This window comes from Pyxicephalus adspersus, chromosome 6, assembly GCF_032062135.1.
Source record: "Pyxicephalus adspersus chromosome 6, UCB_Pads_2.0, whole genome shotgun sequence".
NCBI lineage: Eukaryota > Metazoa > Chordata > Amphibia > Anura > Pyxicephalidae > Pyxicephalus > Pyxicephalus adspersus.
The window spans coordinates 51,815,434-51,823,465 of record NC_092863.1 but is presented as its reverse complement, the minus strand read 5'-3'; positions in this window follow the sequence as shown (position 1 = coordinate 51,823,465).

Sequence of the window (8,032 nt, the reverse complement as noted above, 5' to 3'; positions counted from 1 at the left end):
TCAACCACATTCTCTTTTGTCCCTTCACTCTCTTCATCTTCAGACTCAACTGAAACAGGATCCCATCCATTAGCTTGGACTTCAGTAAGCGGAAACTTTTCCCCAGTCCACACAGGATCACATTCATCGGCCTGCACCTCAGTCAGCTCTGAATCATCTTCCACAATAATACTTTCAGCAGTCTGAACTTCACATGAAACAGGGACACTTTTTTCAGCCTGCCCCTCTTCACCAGATTCCACTGTAGATGGGACATCAACTTTAGATTCCTCTGCCACAAGAGAAACCGAAGTAGATACAAAAGTAATTTCTTCTACTACTTCTGTCCCACCACTGTCTAAAGTTACATCAACCACTTTGACCTCAGCAGAATTTTGTAAATCTTCACCTGATTTATCAAAAGCTGCATCTGAAACAAGACTCGCAATTTTCTCTTCAGCTGCTATGGAGGAACATTTTGTCTTTTGATCATTAACAGTATTTGTTTGCTCCAGGGTAGGCCCACAAAATGTTTCCTCCCTATTCTGTGCTGCCAGTTGCTGCACCACCTCAGTCAGCATTTTTCGATTCTCCGCTGGCATTCATGTCATCCACTTCATGATGCAAACAAGCCATATCGTCTACCTTCCTAACGCTTCCGGCACCACAGACCACAGCAACAGTGCTGGCACACAAAATATCTTGATTTGGCCCTTCTATGTTTAATCAAAAATTTCATATATTTGCATTACACACTTCAGGGTGGCCGTCCACGCTCAATCTCAGGGCCCACCGCCTCCTCCTGCTGCTGTTGCCACCTGCCCAGTGCTCCATTCACAAAAATTGTATTACACACTTCTGGGTGTCATTGACAATGCACTACACCCAGCTCTAGATGCCAGTTACCAATATGGTCCATGCTCTGTCTCAGGGCCCACCGCCTCCTCCTCCTGCTGTTGCTGCTGCCGCCTGTCCAGTACTCCTTTCACAAAAAGTGTATTACACACTTCTGGGTGTCATTGATGATGCACTACACCCAGCTCTAGATATCAGTTACCAATGCAGTCCACGCTCTGTCTCAGGGCCCACCGCATCCTCCTCCTCCTGCTGCTGCTGCCGCCTGTCAGTACTCCATTCACAAAATTGTATTACATACTTCTAGGTAGCATTGACGATGCACCACACCCAGCTCGAGATGCCGGTTAACAATGCGGTCCCCAATCCATCTCAGGGCCCACTGCCTCCTCCTCCTGCTGTTGCTGCTGCCACCTGTCAGTACTCTATTCACTAAAATTGTACACTTCTGGGAGCCATTGATGATGTGCTACACACAGCTCTCCATGACTCTTACCGGTCTCCCTGGGCGATAGCTGACCAGAGGCCACACATTGCTATTGCTTTTGCTGACCCACGCTCCGTCTCTAGTCCTCCATACTTTTGCCTAATGTCACTGCACTACTTGTCCACAACTTTATGGGTGTCATTCTTAACACATTTCATCCAGGTCATGATGCCAGCTAGCAATTAATATTAATAAAAAGGATTTATATAGCGTAAACACATTATGCAGCTATATACATTAAAAAGGGGTCCGTACCTTAACAAGCAACACGTTGTCCTGCTGTTTTGATGGCAGGGACTGTTGCTACTGGGTTGAGTTCACCCTTTCTCAATGTCCTAATGTTTATGCTGCCTTCTGGACGCTGTCAATCACGCAAAAATCCTATTTGCCTGCTGTCACTTTGCCTGCCATTTTCTGGAAAACCACAGGGTCTTTTTGAACTTTTGTATTTTTTCCTTGTTGCCACTGTTCTTCTACACTTACCTAGCAAATTTGGTGGTTCTAACATGTATAGGGCTTTGCTAATAATGTTTAAATTCAGCCCCTTGACTTTAATGAAATTTGCAAAACCAATATGCCGAAATTTCGCGAACCCACCAGAAGTTCAAGGAAATTTTCATGAGACCGTCAGATGCCTTCTTGGTCATCCCTAATGTCAAGGTGTATTTTAAATTTATTGGCCACTTTATTAGGTACACCTTGCTAGTACTGGGTTGGACATCCTTTTGTCTTCAGAACTGCTGTCATTTTTCATTGCATAGATTTAACAAGGTCCTGGAAATGTTCCTCAGGTAATTTGTTCAGCATCACGCAGTTGCTGCAGATTTGTCGGCTGCATATTCATATTGTAAATCTCAAAGGTGCTTTGGAATTAGATCTGGAAACTTCGGAGGCCATTAGATTACAGTGAATTGATTGTTATGATTGAATGAGCTTTGTGAAATGGCACATTATTCTGCTGGAAGTAGCGATTAGAAGATCGAAACACTGCGATCATTAAGGAATGGTCATAGTCAGGAACAATACTAAGGTAGGCTGTGGCATTTAAACCTTGCTCAGTTTGTACAAAGAGACCCAGAGTATGTCAAGAAAAGTACCCCCAAAACAATACACCACTATCAGCCTGAACCCATGATACAAGGCAGGATAAATCCATGCTTTCATGTAGTTCATGGCAAATTCTGACGCTACCATCCAAATGTAGCAGTAGAAATCGAGTTTTGTGTTTTTTCCAATTTAGGTGAGCCTGTGTGAATTGTTCCAGGAGCCTGTTGTTTATTTTCATGTAATGTGTTGTGCAATCAGAGATGTGTTGTAAACCTTTGTTGTAACAAGTTGTTATCGAAGTTATTGCTGGCTTTTTATCAACTTGGACATTTATTAGTCTGGTCATTCTTGTCTGATCTTAACAACAACAAGGGATTTTCACCCAGTGAACTGCTACTATACACATATTTTTCATTTCTTGGAACATTTTCTGTAAACTCTAAAAATATTTGTATACAAAAATCCTAGCAAATTAGCAGTTTCTGAGACACTCAGACCAGCCCACTTGGTACCAACAACCATGCCACATTCAAAGCCCCTTATTTCCTATTCTGTTGCTCACCTGGAACTTCAGCAGGTCGTCTTAACAATATATACATCTAAATCTAAATGCACTGGGTTGCTGCCATGTATTTTTCTGATTAGATATTTGCATTAGGAATCATTTGAACAGGTGTACCTAAAAAAAAGTGACTGCTGAGTGTATATATGTATATATTTTCCCTGCACAGACTTCAAAGAAAAAACTAAACTGGATATAAACTTGTGCTTAAATATATTTGCAAAACATAAAATTGATATCCAGCAGTCAACAGTTTGCAGATGCATTTATTATGTATCTCATAGATGAACATGTTTTAGCAGCTTGTTGCTGTGGGCATTTTCTAGTGGATATCATTGGAGATACAGCTGCACATGCATTTTTTGTGAGATAATGTGAGGTGCTAGGTTTACAAATTGTTGTGGATAGAATTACCCATCAGCAAATTGGTGAGAATAGTAAAAAAAGAATTCTGTTGACTAGTTATTTTGCTAAATACCTACCAAAAATGGTTCAAGGAAGGAGAAATGGTAAACTATTGATGGTTGTGGATATCGGTACTTAAAGTTCACTGTAGGGTGTGTGTTGGGAAGAGGGGGTCTTTCTGGTCTGATTCCACCACCGCGTTTATGTAGCACAAATACAGACAATGAGAGAAAGGTGTCAAATGCATCATAGATTGCTGCATACAGGGCTGTGAAGTGCTCATGCAGAACCTTTCCCACTGTTGTATTTGCCTTCAACAGGGATGTGATCATCAGAACTGGTCTGTAGAGAAATGGAAGGTAACTGATAAATTCAATAATTTTCCTGTGGGTGGCAGGCTGGTGGAGCCAGTGGCAAATGCTACAAGAACCCGTTTGAAGTTTTTGTGAAGTCTATGACTTCATGGGTCAGAGCTATTTTGGTGGTACAGTAGGTGCCTAAAAATATTTGGAGGTTTTATTGTTTGTGGCTGATAAGTGTATGTGTATATTTTTACATTTGAACCTGCTAACATTTTCAAGAATGAGATTCAATGTCACGCTGTGGTATTTAGTATAATAATTATTTGCATGTAAAAGTAAGGCCTAGGTATGGGAGTACAACAAAGAAATTAAAGAGAATACAGCTCTATAGATAGACCTGGAAGGAAGCGAGGGAAGGAGCGTACATGAAAGGCCTGCATGACTGGGGGGACAGGGTGGTAGGTAGGGGGAGGTGAGGGTGGGGTTAAAGTTTTAAAGGGTTCAGGAGGGCAGGGGGTGGTCATTTAATTTTGGAAGTTGGAGGGGAAAAAGTTGTGCACTCAGGGATGTAGTGTGATCCTTTTTGGGTCTTATCTGATGGAAGACGTGGAGTATCTTCTGGCTGGAAGAGGTGCAGCAGTCCCAGCTGCATGGAACATTCTGGCCCAAACATCCTGCTACCTGTAGGTATGGAGGCAAGGTAGGCTAATGCCTGGGACTGCAGGCCAGGCAGGACGAAGTGGCAGCTTAGAGGTCTGGCAGGGACCTGTGGAGGGTGGCAGGGGCTGCTGTGATCTGGTGCTCCCCAGCCTTTAAGGCCCAGGTCGAGCTTGAGGCGGTACTGGCTGAAGACCGGTCGGGGAGAATTGTCGGAGATGGAGGAAGAGGAGGTACCACTTTGCAGACACTGGTGGGAGATGCCGCTCAGGGGGGGGATTTATGTTTGTTTTGAGGGACCACTAGGGCCTTACTTGCACATAGAAGTGAGGGAGCAGGTCTGGCATGGTGAGTTTCGGCACAAATGTCATGGGTGCAGCGGAGCCCATGGACCTTGTTTCTGACATGGTAAGAGATGCAGGGGTGACTTACCTGGAAAAAGGGAGGACACCAGTAATGGTCGAAAGGATGTGCCACTTCCTATGTAGATCTCCATATCGAGACACTGCAAAGCTTTTGGAGGAGGTGTTCACTGTGAGGTTTCAAAATTCCTTGCAAGTTGGAGGAGCCTTCACTGACGCCAAACAATTTGAAGCCGAAGGAGGGTTAGCCAGCAGCTGTGATATCAGCCTAGTTGGGCAAAGAGGTGGAATCGGGTCACATTGGTGGTCCATTCCTGGAATCATGGGTGGCAGGGTTGGTGATCCCCCCATCGGGCTTAGTACCTAAAAAAGAGCTAAATAAGTTTTGGCTAAATTACCATCTTTCCTACCGGTGGGGGATTAGTTAATGCAACTATTGACTCAAACTTGTGTTCTGTGTCTTACACATTATTTGATTGCACAGTACGGGATGGGGAACTGCTAGCGAAGGCAGACATAGATTCAGTGTTCTGGTTGCTGCCGGTTCACCCAGAAAGCCAACAGTTCTTTGGATGTCGGTGGCAGGGGGCTTATTACATGGATCGCTACTTGCCCATGGGTTGTTCCTTTTCCTGCGCATTGTTTGAGAAGTTCAGATTATTCCTGGAGTGGGTGGTGCATCAATTATTATTTATTTGGATGATTTCATGTGCATTGGGCCGCCCACATATGGCATTTGCCGGGTTCTTCTGGCTATGTTTCAGTTTGTGGCTGAACACTTATTATGGCAGTGGACAAAACGTAAGTTAGTGTTCTTAGAGATTGATATTGATACAATGGCCATGAAGTGTCGGCTGCCCAAAATAAAGGTGCAGACATTAAAGGTGGAGATGGGGAGGGCTTGTGAGAGGAGGAAGGAGCAGTTGTGGGAGTTACAGTCCCTTTTAGTTAAGTTGAACTTTGAGTACCGCATCATGCTGATCGCATGAGTGAGAAGGAGTTTTCATCTCATTAGTTCCAGATTAGGGCGGCTACAGAGGCCAAAACGCATGGGCTGGGGAAGAATGTTATCAATCGCATTGGCAGGTGGGATTTGCAGCGTTTTCAGTTGTATTTGCTCTCAAGTTAGAGGGAGTGCGTATGGGGTGTTTTTCAAATACCGCTTGGGGAGGTTTTGTTGAAGGGTATAGTGTTTTGATGTTGGTTATCTACATACCTTGTCATTGTTTTATGTGGTAATCCAGGCCCCATGTGGATCGTGGGGCATTCGTAGGTATGTCAAGGTGCCAGGAGAGTGACTTTGCGGCCAGATGGCTGTCAGCTGGGCATTGCTCGATCTGAAGGTGTGGTACGGTGGATCAGTTTGCCTGGCATGCAGTGGAGCAGGGTACTCCAGAAATTACATAAGTTTGTGAGCTTGGTTAGGTAATCTGATGGGTTGTGTTACACGCTGGGGGGAATTATTTAAGGTACAGGCTATGCAGGAGCTGATGCAAGATATAAAATGGGATTTTCCCAGGTTGTGCACTGCTTTTCTGAGCCTGGTTATTGTATGGTGGGGCGTGGTGGCCAGGTTGCAGTGGAGGATGGCTTGGTCTGTGGTATGGGTAAACAAGGTCTGGGTCAAGTTGAACAAACAAAGTGGGTAGGTTTGTGGTGAGGTATGGGGGTTTGGTGGTTAGGCATCAGGAGCTGGAGGTGAATACCAGGATGTATTTAGGGTGTAATGGAGTGCATTTGAATGCAAATGTGGGCTTGGACTTGTGGTGTTTGAGCTTACAAGAGGAGTGGAGGAGCACATAAGCCTGAGGTGTCTTGCTTGTGGCACTGTGGTGGTTGAGGTTCTTGAGGGTAGTTTGTTTTTTGGTGGTGTTATCAGTGGAGTAGGGGAGATCCATCTTCAGCGTAGAGTCTCCAGAAAGGTGAGAAGAGGATTTGAGGTAAAATGAGGTTAAGTTTGGGCTGCAAGCAGTGGTGATATTGTTCCTGAGCTGTGTGTTAAGGCTCCTGGAGCAAAAATATCCCTGTGATGCAGGTCCCAAGTGGTAGTGTGGGCTCTCGAGGACTGGCAACCAGAAAGGTGTTAATGACAATGTTTTGGGGCATTATAAAAGGGAGACCCAAAGGCCTTTAATTCATAGTCATATCAGATTTTTGGTTTGTTATCTCACACTCTTAACTAATGACCCCCAAGTTCTGCATAATCCACAAATTTGGCTTTGCTTATGCATCTAATTGTAACTGGAAACAACTATAAACAGAAAGACTAACCAATATTACATCCTGGATGAATTGCAATCTGTAAAGAAATAGCACTATAAACAACCGATACTTGATCTTTCATAACTGATTATGTTTTTGTTTACTAGAATATCCTCCTAGGTTGTCACAATGATTCTAACTAATATTATGACCAGGGCTGGATACAGTGTGGTTGATTCTTTTAAGAAGTAAATATTATTAACAAAGGTCTCCTTCACATACATGTGTTCCAGCAGCACGGGGGTTAGACAGTCCATGCATTTGAGTTGCCTAACATTTCATAGCAGCATAGCATGGAGCTGCACTTAATCTGGGAGTGCACCCTGCCACAGCACACTATGGTATTTTGCCATGTGGTACAGTGCACTGGATGATGAGTTCAGGTGCTATAGCCCTACACATATGTGAACATGCCTTTAGCAAAATAAATATTTGGTTGGTATAGTTAACAAAATTAAACTTTCACTTTAATCATCCAATCATGTTGAAGGCAAAACCCTGGTTGGGCATACCAATTAAACACATGCTTGCTTCATTCACTAAACTAAGTAGTATATCACTTTGCAAAGTAAAGATTATCTACCTTGTTATTAATTCAACCCCACTGTATGTAGCTACAAGCCTTTTTTTTATTATTGTAGTTTTATTCTGTTTCTACTGCTTTGTAAACATAAATTGGTACATTATGCTCCTTATGATTGCAATAAAATAAGGCTGATTGTAAAATATTTGCTTTCTTATATAATTTACACATGGTTCCTAAAATAAATATGTTGATCTAAGTTTTCCATACTAAAAGTTAAACATTTTCCTTTGAACACAGTAAAGTGAAAGTACGCCTTTTACTCTATACAGTACCGTCAATATGACCGCTGGGACTATTAAAACATGCAATACCTCTAGGCATAGTGATTTATGGAATGTTTGTGTTTAGGAGAATGAGAGTTCTGCCTGCCTTTGCTCAGTCAACTCTGCCAAGGTTCATGATTGATATTAGGATTACCAAGCGATTTTTGTCCAGACACAGACTGGCCTTTGGTATGGGTGAACACATTTTATACGCATGACTCAGAATATGTCTAAAAACATTTATTGAACTTTTCACTGCCTATAA